At 46.8% G+C, this 15,625-nt stretch overlaps 1 protein-coding gene and 1 long non-coding RNA gene across 4 annotated transcripts in view; one reads left to right on the top strand and one right to left on the bottom strand.

Annotated features, from left to right (window-relative positions):
• LOC139279961 (tumor protein p53-inducible protein 11-like) overlaps positions 1-15,625 on the top strand; it is a 169,147-nt gene that overhangs the window by 19,066 nt on the left and 134,456 nt on the right. For 2 of the 3 annotated variants that reach the window (XM_070899323.1, XM_070899325.1), the window contains exon 2: positions 5,031-5,093. The gene's annotated coding sequence lies outside the window, so the exon portion shown is untranslated. Of the gene's footprint in view, positions 1-4,478; positions 4,755-5,030; positions 5,094-15,625 lie in introns of all 3 variants that reach the window. The other variant, XM_070899324.1, reaches the window with a different exon arrangement.
• LOC139279425 (uncharacterized) overlaps positions 6,869-15,625 on the bottom strand; it is a 30,029-nt gene continuing 21,272 nt past the window's right edge. Inside the window, exon 4 of the long non-coding RNA XR_011596472.1 lies at positions 6,869-6,920. This is a non-coding gene — a long non-coding RNA (uncharacterized lncRNA). The remainder of the gene's footprint in view (positions 6,921-15,625) is intronic.

The following is a 15,625-nucleotide window of genomic DNA, read 5'->3' as shown; positions in this document are numbered from 1 at the left end:
CAATGTTGTCCCATCCTCTGACATCGAACTACAGTACGCAGATGATGCCTGGGTCTGCGCACATTCGGAGGCTGAACTCCAAGCCATCATCAACACCTCACCGAGGCATATGAGAGCATGGGCCTTACACTAAACATCCGTAAGACAAAGGTCCGCTACCAACCTGCCCCCGCCACGCAGCACTGCTCCCCGATCATCAAAATCCACGACGAGGCCTTGGACAACATGGATCTTTTTCCAAACCTCGGGAGCCTACTGTCAACAAGTGCAGACATCGATGACGAGGTCCAACACCGCCTTCAGTGTGCCAGTGCAGCCTTCGGTCCCCTGAGGAAGAGAGTGTTTGAAGACCAGGACCTCAAACCTGGCACCAAGCTCATGGTCCACAAAGCAGTGGTGATACCTGCCCTCCTATATATGAAGTATATAGAGACATGGACTATGTACAGCAGGCTCTCAAAGCACTGGAGAAGTACCACCAACGCTGCCTCCACAAGATCCTGCAAATCCATTGGCAGGATAGGCGCACCAACGTCAGTGTCCTCGCTCAGGCCAACATTCCCAGCATTGAAGCACTGACCATGCCCGATCAGCTCTGTTGGGTGGGCCACACCCTCCGCATGCCCAATACGAGACTCCCAAAGCAAGCGCTCTATCCGGAACTCCTACATGGCAAGTGGGCCCTAGGCGGGCAGAGGAAATGCTTCAAGGACACCCTCAAAGCCTCCTTGAAAAAGTGTAACATTCCCACCGACACCTGGGAATCCCTGGCCCAAGGCCGCCCAGAGTGGAGGAAAAGCATCCGGGAAGGCGCCGAATACCTCGAGTCCCATTGCTGAGAGCAAGCTGAAGCCAAGCATCGACAGCGGAAGGAACGCGTGACAACCCAGGCACCCCACCCACCCGTCCCTTCAACCACCATTTGCCCCACCTGTGACAGAGACTGTAGGTCCCGCATTGGACTCATCAGTCACCTGAGAACTTATTGTTAATGTGGAAGCAAGTCATCCTCGACTCCGAGAGACTGGCTAAGAGCAGAGAGATCTGTGTGAGTGTCTCTATATGCGTATATGTCTGTGTGTGTCTCTGTTTGTATATGTGTCTCTGTGTCTGTGCGTCTCTCTATATACGTATGTGTCTGTGTGTGTGTGTCTCTGTCTATATAATAAATATATTTACGTACGTGTGTGTCTCTGTGCATTTTCCCTTCTATGTCTTTTTTTTTACATTTCTCTCCCTTTTCTAGTTTTCTGTCTGTATTGTTGCACTTATTTCTCTGCCGCTTGTCTCCTCTATCTTAGCCGATGGCTCTCTCTGTCTGTATACCAGCTGGTAGTTTGGCCTCATACCCCAACTCGGGCTGCAGGTCAGTGATGAAGTCAGGTGGCGGCACAGGGAATGATCCAGCCAAGGCTGCAGACCACACCGGCTTTAGGGTCATACATGGAGCTATTCATTACTATCTCTGAATCTGTTCATTAATAGGACATCACTTAACTAATATTAACCCAGCTCTCCATCAAGGTATTGGAGCAGGGATTCTAAGAACAGAGGTGGCAGAAACCTAGAAGAATTTTTCTTTTACCTTTTACATCTGTATAAGTAATATTTATCAATTGCAGAATGTTTGAAAGGTACATGTGTTTCACTAATCAATACACAGAAAGTCTCCTGATAACGCAGGTTTAATCAGAAGTGAAGTCGTCTTCTTTGTCTGGTGGTCTCTTCCCCAACTATTTTAACCTGGTGTAAATCAGAAACCAGTAAAGATTTGGAAAAGGGATCGATTGCAGTGGATTAAGGCAAAGTGAAGTCTTTGGGTCCGTGCCCTCATGCCCTCTTTAGATGATCCTTCTTTCAGAAGGGCCGGAGCTTGGCAGCTCCCCAGTTGGATGGTTAGCTCTATTTCTGTCCCAATTCTTTATTACAAAGTACAGCCGACGTGGACAGTCTTATCTGCTCCTCCTCAGAGCAGATCTGTCGGTTCTAATTACCGTAGCTCTGACCACCGGACCCTGCTCAACTCAGACATTCACTGGAGGTCCACTCCCTCTTCCTCACAGGAGTTAATTTGTTTGTCTTTCAAGGTGGTCTCTAGAAGCTTTTGTTACTTTAGGTTTACTGGTTTCATACCTTCCTGTTACTGGAATTACCAGTTCCATGGACTCTTCTCACTGGGATTTGGTCAGGCAGAGTCAGCATGGATTTATGAAAGGGAAATCATGTTTGACAAATTTACTGGAATTCTTTGAGGATGTAACGAACAGGATGGATAAAGGGGAATCAGTGGATGTGGTGTACTTGGACTTCCAGAAGGCATTTGACAAGGTGCCACATAAAAGGTTACTGCACAAGATAAAAGTTCACGGGGTTGGGGCTAATAGATGGGAGGAAAAGCAATGTATGCAAAACGACATAGTCAGGCTAAGTGAGTGGGCAAAAATTTGGCATATGGGGTATAATGTCAGAAAGTGTGAGGTCGTGCACTTTGGCAGAAAAAATCAAAAGGCAAGTTATTATTTAAATAGAGAAAGATAGCAAAGTGTCGTAGTACAGCGGGACCTGGGGGTACTTGTGCATGAAACACAAAAGGTTAGTATGCAGGTACAGCAAGTGATCAGAAAGGCCAATGGAATCTTAGCCTTTATTGCAAAGGGGATGGAGTATAAAAGCAGGGAAGTCTTGCTACAGTTATACAGGGTATTGGTGAGGCCACACCTAGAATACTGCGTACAGTTTTGGTTTCCATATTTACGAAAGGATATACTTGCTTTGGAGGCAGTTCAGAGAAGGTTCACTAGGTTGATTCTGGGGATGAGGGGGGTTGATTTATGAGGAAAGGCTGAGTAGGTTGGGCCTCTACTCATTGGAATTCAGAAGAATGAGAGGTGATCTTATCGAAGCGTATAAGATTATGAGGGGGTTTGACAAGGTGGATGCAGAGAGGATGTTTCCACTGATAGGGGAGACTAGAACTAGAGGGCATAATCTTAGAATAAGGGGCCACCCATTTAAAACTGAGATGAGGAGGAATTTATTTTCTGAGGGTTGTAAATCTGTGGAATTCGCTGCATCAGAGAGCTGTGGATGCTGGGACATTGAATAAATTTAAGACAGAGATAGACAGTTTCTTAACCGATAAGGGAATAAGGGGTTATGGGGAGCAGGCAGGGAAGTGGACCTGAATTCTTGATCAGATCAGCCATGATCTTATTAAATGGCGGAGCAGGCTCGAGAAGTCGTATGGCCTACTCCTGCTCCTATTTCTTATGTTCTTATACCAGTTTCCAATAATGCCAACTCTTGCGATTTAATCGCGAGACAAGCGATTTTTAATGAAGACTCTCCCCAAGCTGCAATCTTGCGATTCACCTCAGACAAACTCATGATTTTTTAGAAAAGCAAAATACGGCTGATGCTGGAATCTGAAATAATAACAGAAAATGTTGGAAATCTCAGCGGGTCAGGCAGCATCTGTGCAGAGAAAAACAGTGTCGGGTCGACGACCCTTCGTCAGAACTGGAGTGTGTTCGAAAAGAACAGATTCTTAACAAGCACTGAAAGGGGGAGGGGAAAAAAGGAACAAAAGGGAAGGTCTGCGATAGGGTGGAAGGCAGGCGAGATTAGAGAGACAAAAGGGATGATGGGCCGAGTTGAAATGGTAATGACAGAAGTTAGAAAAAGGTTAGTCTAGATAGGGTGTGAATGGCGGAATAATGACCAGCTGCCATTAGAGACAAAGAGAAAAAAGCATAAGCTCGGGGATGGTGGGCAAGGGAGCCAAAGATAGGCAGAGGCTATGTTCTGAAATTGTTGAAATCGATGTTGAGTCCAGAAGGCTGTAAAGTGCCTAAACTAAAGATGAGGTGCTGTTCCTCGAGCTTGCGTTGAGCTTCAGTGGAACAGTGTAGGAGGCTGAGGACAGAGATATTGGAGTGGGAGTAGAGCGGGGAATTAAAGTGACAGGCGACTTGAAACTCGAGATTACACTTGCGGACTGAACGGAGATGTTCCACTTTTATCTCTGTATTGGCTGCTGGAGACACGCATGGTTTCTCAACCGGGGGTCTGCGAGTTGGTTTGTCCCATCCTACTGTCTCCCACAATTGCCATTGGTTTGTCTCCCCGGTGCTCCCATTGGAATAGTCCAGATACTGTACGTGCGCACTGTTGGACCCATCACCACCATTCAGCATGGTTGAGCTTCTTCTGGCATAAAGCTCTAATAAATAGTCTACTATGATGAAGTACTTTACCAACTTTCCCCCCCCACCCCTGACCCCAGACTGGATGCCATGCATTTTAAGACCATACAGAGAGAGATATCAAACCCTAGTAAAGTTGACTTGGTGCAAATTAAAGGTAGTTTTACTGCAAATTAAAATGTATTGATACATTCATTGAAATCATTACTCACGTGCACATTATTATCCACAGCTAAGTAACCAGCCTTTTTCTTTGCTTCATCCTCCATGTAGGAAGTCAACTTCCACTTCAGTATCATTAGCTGCTGCCCAGGGTTGTAGCGTTGTGGACCTGCCATAACCCAAACCCCAGCCCCCGGAGCACGAGTCCAGATAGCCTCAGCCACAGTGCCACTCCCCCGCCCCACCTTGGAGCGAGTGGGACAGCTCAGGATGGGGGCTATAGCTCCCAACCACCCTTCATCTGGGAAATGTAGTCCTCCCTGCTGGCGTGGAGAGCAACTAGGGTGAAGACGGTGACGCGGGGGTGTGAGGAGGAACGGTGACCAGGTAGGGATGGGTGGGAGTGACGCCGGGGGGTGGGGACGGTAACCCAGGCGGTGAGGGTTGGTGAGGGCAGTGACCCAGGGGGGTGACCCGGGGGGCGGACCACGACTCCCCGCTTGTATTGCCTTAATGCCAATTGGTTATCATTAAAGTTTAGTTCATTTCTCACAGTAACTGTTAGGAACTGTTACTGCTATTGCATTTACTTTGCAACTCGTTAAACCTGCTAAATTGAAAGATGTTTGACTTCTTTCCCTAACACGTATCTTTGGTTATCAGCTGCAGGGACTGCATTCCATGGTGGCTGAGAGTTGGGCACTTGGTGAAAGGTGGTGATAACAGGTAGGATTTTTAAACATATTTAAAAGCATTTTCAGATGCAGTAATATAGTTTGTGAAGAGCTGTAACCTGCTCGAGATTGAATAAAACCAATCATGAGATTTATAAACCAACTATCAATCTATATTGGTTTATGTTTGAAAAAAATAACAACTCAGGATTTCTATCCCAAATCTCAGGATTTGTAAGCATTTGTCTCCTGATTTATGAGACGGTGGGGTTGGCATTACTGAGTTCCATGGGTTCCGGTCTCTGGGATTACTGGTTCCATGGATTCCGGTGTCTGGGATTACCGGTTCCATGGATTGTGGTCACTGGGATTACCGGTTCCATGGATTCCGGTGTCTGGGATTACCGGTTCCATGGATTCCGGTCACTGGGATTACCGGTTCCATGGATTGTGGTCACTGGGATTACCGGTTCCATGAATTCCATTCTCTGGGATTACTGGTTCCATGGATTCCGGTCACAGGGATTACCGGTTCCATGGATTCCGGTCACTGGAATTACCGGTTCCATGGATTCTGGTCACTGGGATTACTGGTTCCATGGATTGTGGTCACTGGGATTACCAGTTCCATGGATTCCAGTCTCTGGGATTACCGGTTCCATGGATTCCGGTCACTGGGATTACCAGTTCCATGGATTCCAGTCACTGGGATTACCGGCTCCATGGATTGCAGTCTCTGGGATTACCGGTTCCATGGATTCCGGTCACTGGGATTACCAGTTCCATGGATTCCGGTCTCTGGGATTACTGGTTCCATGTGTTGTGGTCTCTGGGATTACCGGTTCCATGGATTCTTGTTACTTTGATTGTAGTTACACGTGAAGATTATACTCTGGAACACACTCTCCCCCTGATGTATTGCACTGTCTGAAGCTCGGACTGAGCCGAAGTTCCTTGAACAGCCAATACTTATTGCAGATGTGGTCACCATGGATCACACTGGTGTCCACAAGCTCCCACAGGATTGGTCCAATTTCTGTCATGAAAATGAACACCACTATGATAAGATTTTTCTGAATGGAAAACAGGTGAGATGCCACTGCATTCATTTAAAGGGTTAATAATGTTCAAACAAGGCTTCAAAACTTGTGGCCACCATGAGAGTTGCTGGTGTCACCGAGGCCTTGGGTTAACGAACGCTGAAAATGGACGATGCGCTACAGGAAAAGAATTTCCTCTAGGTGTTACATTTTTTAAATCCCAGCCCCCCCGATCACTTGCCTACAAACAATCAGTCTCAAACACAAGGCACAACACCAATTCGAGCCTCACCTCACCCCGTTGGAGGAGACAGTGTAGACCATTCTTGGCAGGGGCATGGCTGAGTCCTTGGCCAGCAGCAGGGCAAAAAGATGCTGGTATCTTCATATGTTATCCTTCTTCTGGCATGCACAACATGCTACCCTGCCCTCCGCTCACCACAAATTCAACCTTGTGCCTTCCTCATTTCACACACCCAGGAAATGCAGCCTGTCCAGCCAGTGGTTGGCCAAGAGGAGGAGAGTGATGAACAAGAACAATCACCATCACTTGATTTGACACGCCCAGCCTCCAGCTCCTCAAGATCGATCAGCAAGGTCATTTTCATTGTCCCCCATTGATATCAGCAGCCTTCCACCTGCCGTGCTGCAGTCACTGGGGCAGCACTCCGTGTCATCAGTAGGCTAGGCAAAGACACACACACAAGACAGTCCCTAAGAGAATGCATAAAGGTGATGAGTTGATTTCTTGATGTCATATTGGAAGGATAGATGAATAAAGTTGGATTGGAAAGTTTGCTTTGTGGTGGCTTTTATTCTGCATCGTGGCGAAGAGGATGCTGTGATGGTCAGTAACAAAGGGAACATAATAATTAAGAGGAGTAGTAGGCTGTATGGCTCTTGAAGCCTGACTGCTAATCAAGATCATGGCTGATCTTCGACCGCAAATCCACTTTCACACGCGATCCTCATGTCTCTTTACTCCCCTCGAGTCCAAAAATCTATCTATCTCAGCCTTCAATATACTCAAAGCCTTAGCATCCTCCCAAAGTTATTAACCTCACATTTCATCACATTACACTCTATCTGGCATCTTATTGCCTATTCACTTTTCCCTTTGCGTGCTCTTTTTGTTTTTTCATAGCTTACTTTCCCAAAACCGAGAATCAAAAATTAGGGGGCATTGTTGGCACATGGAGAAGGAAGAGACAGAGGTTGATGGGAAATTAAGATTAGCTTAGTATTAGCTTATGAGGCAAATAGCTTGTTTAAAGTAATATTTCCTTACCACTAGAATAGTCATTACTTTCATGGTCTCCATTAACTGTTGAACAAAAAATGCTTGTAGGACACTAAAAACAAAGATGAGTGAAGTCTCTGCCTAATTGATAGAGCTGTGTACAATACTGTACCACTATAATCATATATATGATTGTAAGCTTGTTATTAGCACAGTTAATTGAACAAAAGATATTGGGGCCGAAATTCAGTTGCACAAGAAAGCTGGCGCACCTCCTGACTTTTGGGGCCATTACCAGCAACATTTTTTCGGCGGTGATCCGATCAATTTTCACCTCAAAAAAAGGAAAAATGGGTTCCAGCACTAAGGAGCCCTTTCAAAATGAAGTTTCCAGTGGTATGGCTATGTTAATTGCAGCGTAATTCCCACATTCAACATGCCACTAATGTGTTGCAGGCTGGGGCTATTAGAAGGAGCAACGTGCGGCGGTCCGGCCCAGAAATCGGCGTGTTCCCGGCCTGCAAGACCATCAGCAGGCCGGGACCATTGGAGGGAGCAGTGTGTGGTGGCGTAACAATGCTGGGAGCAGCGCGTGTCGCTGATTGCAATGCGGCAGGCACGGCAGGAGGGGTGAAGGAAAACATAGGAACATAGAAATTTACAGCGCAGAAGGAGGCTATTTCGGCCCACGCCGGCTGACAAAGAACCGCACGGCCCTTGGTCAGCAGCCCTAAGGTTACATATAAACCTATGAACAATGGTGGAAAGGCAAAGAGCACCCAGCCCAACCAGTCACCTCACACAACTGTGGCTAGAGGTTGTAGATGGAAGTGACGGGCCCAGGAGAGGCGTGAGTTTGGGGCTCAGAAGAGGCATGGGCCCAAGGGCAGCACAGGCCAGCCCATACTCCGATATGTGTGCATGCTAGGTCCGTGCAGCAGAGCTGGTCTCCAGTCGTCTTGGGTAAACCTTGCCACTGGAGTAAGACCTAGCTCTGTCAAGCCCGTGTGGTGGCTGGTGTGCAACGGCCACCACACGTTAAAAAAATCCACGCACAGGCATCTTCCACCCTTTAATTGGAGTTCAGGATCCCACAATCCCTTGGGAGCATCTGTACTTAAGGAGGCCTCACAGGCTGGAGAGGCACTCTGGAGACCTGCAATAAAAGACTAAGGTCACACTTTACTTTGAGCTCACAGTATCTGGTCAGACTCTTTATTCATACACTACAACTATGTCAGATTATCTGATCATTATCACATTGCAGTTTGTAGTACCTTGCTGTGCTCAAATTGGCTGCCACGTTTCCTACATTAGAATAGTGACTACACTTCAAAAAGTACTTCATTGGCTGTAAAGAACTTTAGGACATCCTGAGATCAAATTAGGCGCTATATACAGGCAAGTTTTTCTTTCTATTAATGGGACTTTGAGACCCACAATAGACTGATGAACAAGGTCAGAGAATGCAGAGTCAGGGGACAAGTAGAAGAATGAATAGCTAGCTGGCTTCAAGACAGAAAGCAGAGAGTAGGGGTTAGCTAGTCACAGTGGCAGAAGGTGGGTAGTGGTGTTCCACAACAATCAGTGCTCGGACCACTGTTCACAATTTATATTAACGATTTAGACTTTGGAATAAAAAACACAATTTCTAAATTTGCGGATGATGCCAAATTGCGGGGATAGTCAATACTGAGGAAGACTGCAACAAATTACAGGAGGACATTAATAAACTCGCAGAATGGGCAAATAATTGGCAAATTAAGTTCAACACAGATAAATGTGAGGGATTACATTTTGGTAGGAAGAATAGGGAGGTCACTTATGACTTGGAGGATGCGAGTCTATGTGGGGTAGAGGAACAAAGGGATCTCGGAATACAAATATACAAATCGCTAAAAGTTGCGCCACAGATTAGCAAGGCCATAAAAAAGCAAACCAAGAACTAGGGTTTATTTCTCGTGGGATAGAATTGAAAAGTAGGGAAGTTATGCTAAACCTGTATCGAACCTTGGTTAGAACACACTATACTGCGTACAGTTCTGGTCGCCATATTATAAAAAGGATATAGAGGCACTGGAGAGGGTGCAGAGAAGATTTACAAGAATGATACCAGAAATGTGAGGGTATACCTATCAGGAATGGATGAATAGGTTGGGTCTCTTTTCTCGGCAAAAAGAAGACTGAGAGGTGACCTAATAGAAGTCTTTAAAATTATGAAAGGTTTTGATAGAGTGGATACAGAGAGAGTGTTTCCACTTGTGGGGAAGTGTATAACTAGAGGCCATCAATATAAGATAGTCACCAAGAAATCCAATAGGGAATTCAGAAGAAACTTCTTTATCCCGACAGTGGTGACAGTGTGGAACTCGCTACCACAGGGAGTGGTTGAAGCGAATAGTTTAGATGCATTTAAGAGGAGGCCAGACAATATATGAGGGAGAAGGGAATAGAGGGTTATGCTGATAGATTTAGATGAGGAAAGATAGGAGGAGGCTCGAGTGGACTGGTTGGGCCGAACGGCCTGTTTCTGTGCCGTATATCCTGTGTAATCCTATGTAATCTCTGTTTGAATGGGGCACTGTATAGATTAATGGATGAGTGTATGATATCTCTCTGCATTAAAGGTGCTGGTTAGGCCTGAGTTGGTTGAAATCATCCAACCTATCTTTCTGCAACTAGATGAACATTTGGCAGCACATAGCTAGCCTGCTGCTGACCTGTGTGTGCCTAGATTTATTTGGCCGTAGACTGTTCAGTTTGGAGAGATGAACACTGCAAACTACATAGACCTCCCCATTCCAATCTGGCAGAACCCCATTGCACTCTATTCTCCCTGGACTTCCAGGTCAGCACGCACATCTGGTACACCAGGGGTCTGCTTTCTTGCCAATAAGTGATGTTATTTTCTTGGTGTTGATAGGCCGATGGCTCGAAGGAGTGCAATCTGAAATGCTGTAAATCCGACCTTAACGTTGAGCTCACTCTGCAGTTCAGGGTGAAGCATATGAGTTAAGGATAGGAGTCTGTTTATTTCTTCATTCTTAGGATATGGGAATCCCTGGCAAAGCCTGGCATTTATTGCCCATCGCGAGTTGCCCTCGAGAAGGTAGTGGTGGTGGTGCCGCTTTGAACTTCTGCAGTGTGTGGTGAATGGGCATGCAGAGGCCAAATGGAAAGCATAGCTATCAGTACTCAGTCTGTCTCTTCACTTCGGATAACCTGTAGAGGCTCCTTTACTTCTATGAACTACACTTGTGTTAGATGGCAGACATTATTTTTTTTTTTTTATTCGTAGCCAATCTTTCCAATTCTTTGTCAAATCACAAACGCCAGAGGTCACCTTGCACACATCAAGGATCACTCTGCGCCAATGCTCTTAGCCAAAAGGCCGAGAGCCACTGCACCGTTCCTGGAAGTACTGCAATACCAGGTTCATGCCATGGAGGTGGATGGGTCAAGCCCCCCACACACCTCCGTGGAGGTGGATGGGTCAATCCACCCCACCCACCTCCTATTTCCAAAAAGCATAGGAGAACCACCTTCCTGATCCAGGGAGAACCACTTTGGGGTCATGGTTACTCCCCTGTCAGGTCAGTTACGCATGATCTTAGCCAAAAGGCCGACATTATGCTGGGACATGTTGACTGCATGTGTGTACAGGGAGCTACTGATTGAAGGACTGTTTTTCCACCTATTGCATCTTTTATGTCTACCGTGCCAACTCTTGGGTTACCATTAACAACCCCTTGTGGCGCTCGCTATAATCTCCCCTACCCCACCCTCATAAACGAAAACTAATCATAAAATGAATTAAAGAGGAGTTAGGGGAAGGTGGAATTCTCTGCCACAGTTTTTTTGTGGAAGCTGTCTCCATAATAAATTCTTTTAAAAGGGAATTGGATAATTGTTTGGAAAAGAGGAATATTGAAGGGTGCGAGGAGGGAGCAAGGGAGAGGGATTAGACTAGGTGGCTCATGTGGGGAGCAACATCAGTGCAGGCCTGATGGGCCAAATGGTGCTTTTCTGTGCTGTTACATTCTGATTCTGCGTACACATAGCTATTTGTTTACTTTATATTGACTGCTCTCCATATCCCCCCACCCCCACCCCACTATGCCCAAAGGCAGCGGCTGAGCTTGGGTGAGGATTATAAATAGGATTGCCTTTCTGCTATTTTGCTCAGCTGGTTGTTCCACCATGAGCCTGGAAAGCGAGTACCAATGGGACTGTTCCACCAGTGGATGCGGAGGGATGGGTAGCGTGCCTTCATACAGTTCCTTGTCACCCGGTGTTTGGGTATGCATACATAGCGACGTATTGCAGAGGGAGGTCCAGAGGTCCCATCCAGCTGCCTCCGTCTTTCCTGTCAGATATCCATCATTCAATAACCATGAATCCCTTAACTTCCTCCTTGGGATCCTGTGAAGTTTCCTGTTCAGCCAGCTGCACTGGCAGTTCTGTCCCATGTGTTCTTTGACTAAGGAAATGCTGCCTGAATTGCCTGTTACGTTTTCATGTCTTGAATCTATACCTCTGGTTCTAAATTTCTACCTATGTCTGAATGGCATGTTTCTTCCCAACTTAATGAACCCTGCCCCTGATCTTAACTCCTCTTTTCGAGAGCGACGTCCCAGGGTGTTGACTTCATGCTCAATCCCCTGAGATCTGTCATGGCCATTGTTCTCCACTGAACCCTCTCCAACAACAATCCATCCCTTTGTGAAGTCTAGGATCCAGAACTGGACACAATCCTCCAGCTGTGGCATCTAAAATAAATATATTAAAAAAAAATCTTTATCTCAAGGGGTCTGGAACACAAAGGGGAGGAAGTTATGCTCCAACTGTACAGAGCCTTGTTCAAACACCATCTGGCGTGCTGTGTTCAGTTTTTGGGCACTGCTGCTCAGGAAGGGTATTTTGGCCTAGGAGGGGGTGCTAATTCACCAGCCTTAACAGATTAAAGGACAGGTTGCATAAATTTGGGCTTACGTTCCCTTGTGTATAGAAGTTTGAGGGGTAATCTGATCGAGGTGCTTAAAATGTTAAAATAGATTCGATAGAAACTATTTCCTCTGGTGGGGGAAGTCCAGAACAAGAGGACATAATCTTAAAATAAGAGCAAGGCCATTGAGGAGGGAAATCAGAGAGCCCATAAAGGGAAATGGGAATCTGGAACTCTTCCAAAAGGCCATGGATGCTGGGTCAGTTTGAGCTTACATGACTGAGATCGCTAGATTTTAGTTAGGTAATGGTATCAAGGGATGTGGCTCAACGGCGAGAGAATAGATCAGCAGTACAGATCAGCCATGATCTAATTGAATGGCAGAGCAGGTTGGAGGGGCTGAATGGCCTTCTCCTGTTCCAATATTCCAATCTCAAACACCATGTACAACTTTAATATCCACCTGTTGTGATTTTTTGTTGCCCTTCCCGGCCCCAGCCCCCTTTGGTGACCCACCCGACACCGTGTCGACTTTCTCAGAATGCTGGGCTGATGGTCTTTGTGACCTGCCCAACAATATTCTATGAGCACCCTCCTGTGCTGATACCTGCAGTATGATCACATAGTCCATGATACCGAATCCATCATTTCACATTTACTGCACCTGCCACTTTTTCTGCTCACAAACTCAGCGGCCTAGACATTCTGCCTCGTCAACTGCGAACCCCGTCAGTGTGGTATTCCAGTGGGAGTGTGGGAAGGTGAAAGAAACCCCCTGAGGAGTGAGTGTCTTTTACAGTGACACCATAAGTCTCGGCCAGGATGGAGCTGTTTGGGTAATTCCCCTGTCAGTCAGGCTGTGAGTGATTCGGCTTGATTTTATTCTGTAATGCTCCTTCCCTCACTGCATTTGGCTGGAGAAATAATTCTGCTTTCCTCAGGAGACATTTGTTGTAGCTTCGGTAATGCATTCTGTTGGCGGTAGTTCGTTGAGACTCGATTTAAATATACTCTGTTTGTTGAGTTAATGGAGTCTGTTTGCTGTAAAATAGACTGCTGATCGTACCATATGTTCTGACTCACCTCCAACTCATTGGCTGACACATTGGTATCAATACTCAGTCCATTCTCTTTCCCCACCTTTCGTTCATTAATTCCAGCCCGTGGGGTTTACCTGTGGACATTGTCATGGACACAGAAGATTGAATGAATGAGGCTTGCAGGATAAAGTGGCACCACGAGAGGTGACTGCCACAAGGTCCTTTTGGATTGTTTTGCTTTCTGCACCCTCACACCGTTTGCAGCCCGCTGCCTCGCTCATCAAGTTACTAATGCTCGTTTCAGCAGTGCCGCCCAATTTATAAACTTGGGATTGTCAGTGGGCTTAAAGCTTTCACCATGTGGTGGGTTTCCCCAAGGTGCAAGGGGATATAGACGGTGCTCACGGTGCAATACGGGGCCCCACCTCAAAGCCCCATGAAGATTTTAAATCGCAGGGGATTCCTCTCCCTTAAGCTTGGGTGGCTTGCAGCGAACAGCCCAAGATATTAAATATAAGTAATACGTTTGCAGCAAGCTGCCACTTTATCCCCAGGAAGTCCAGCGTCCCTGCTCTTTTCCAAAGGCAGGGGCTTGGCTGGCTCCCAGGGGACAAGGGCCATTGTGCTACCACCCATTATGACCCCTGTCATTATTCTGCTCCACCGCTGCAGAGGCAAGGTGTAATGAAGCCTATGGCAGATCTCGTCTCATTGTGAAGCATCAGCATCGGTATCTAAAAGGGCATTTCCAGTGCCATTATAGATCAACAGGCACCTTGCAATACAATGCAGCCTGGCTCTCCAGAATAGTTTTGGCTTTTGGAGAGTGTGTGCGTGCGTGAGAGTGTGTGTGCGTGTGAGCATGCGTGAGAGCATGAGTGTGAGAGCTCATGTGTGTGTTTGTGCGTGTGTGTGTGTGTGTGTGAGCGTCTGCGTTCTGATCCCCAGTTTAGAACTCTGCAAATGCTAGTGACACATTGCATTATTTTGTGCAGAAAGTTGACATGATAACTCTGGAAGTACAGATGGAATGCCTGCCATGTGCTTGGGGATTGGCTGGGAAGCAGTGCAGGAACTCCTGATTCTTGTTTTTAACCATTGGGCAGTGAGGATGGTGCCGGGTACACAGGACGGGGTGATGTTTTCTACTTGGTTGCTGTTCATCTCTGCTGATGGCCGTATCGTCCCAATGTCTTTATTTCTTTTAGTTATTTACTGTTGAGTTGTTGGGTTTGCTGCTTCACGCTGCAGATATTAATCGCTTCATTTGCACAGATTTCTGTCACGCTTTTCTCTTTTGAAGGACCTCACTGGAGGGTTGTTTGGGGGAGGGGAGACACGATCTGCAGCACAGAACAAATCACTGAGGAGTGGGTGAGAGCGCGGTGTGTCTGGGCAGCCAAGCAGACAGGTGTCGCTCTGCTCCCAGGCCTCAGCCATGGCTGCTCTGTAACTGGGCAGAGGGCCAGAAAGAGCTGGCAATTTGTCTCCTCACCTCACTGGTGAAACCCCTGGCTTGAGTTAAGCATGCCTTTACATCGGCATGTCTGGTACCCTCCGAAGTGTGTGTGTGTGTACAGTGTGTGTGTGTGTGTGTGTGTGTGTGTATGAGTGTGTGTGTGATACAGTGTGATACAGTGTGTACAGTAGGAAGAGATTCAATTCCCCGTCTGATCTGAAAATTCATCGACGCAGTCACACTGGGGAGAGGCCGTTCATCTGCACCATGTGTGGAAAGGGATTCACTAAGTCATACAACCTGCTGACACACCAGCGAGTTCACCATGGTGAGAGGCTGTTCACCTGCTCCACGTGTGGGAAGGGATTTGCTCACTCATCCGACTTGCTAAAACACCAGCGAGTTCACACTGGGGAGAGGCCGTTCACCTGCTCCGTGTGTGGGAAAGGATTCATTCAGTCATCCAGCCTGCTGGCACACCAGCGAGTTCACACTGGGGAGAGGCTGTTCTCCTGCTCAGTGTGTGGGAAGGGATTCACCCAGTCACTCATCCTGCAGAGACACCAGCGAGTTCACAAGTGATTGCAGGGTTTGGATTTTGCTGTTATTGCTGCTGTTATTCACATCCTACTGAACTGTGTTCATTTTGTTAGTTGGCATTTGTTTTTGCTGATAACCCTTCAACTAGGCTGGAGTTTAATATTTTGATATTTCAAATGACAGTGTCGATATTTGATGTCTTCAAGATAAGAGGACTGCTCCATTTTTGATCAGGCCGGAGGAGTGATGAGAGATCAGGGCCCAGGAGAGGCGAGGGTTTGGGGCCCAGAAAAGGCGAGGGCCCAGGGGCAGCACAGACC

The sequence above is a fragment of the Pristiophorus japonicus genome, chromosome 14, assembly GCF_044704955.1.
Source record: "Pristiophorus japonicus isolate sPriJap1 chromosome 14, sPriJap1.hap1, whole genome shotgun sequence".
NCBI lineage: Eukaryota > Metazoa > Chordata > Chondrichthyes > Pristiophoridae > Pristiophorus > Pristiophorus japonicus.
The sequence above is the reverse complement of the archived record's forward strand: the minus strand, read 5'-3'. Positions and strand labels throughout refer to the sequence as shown.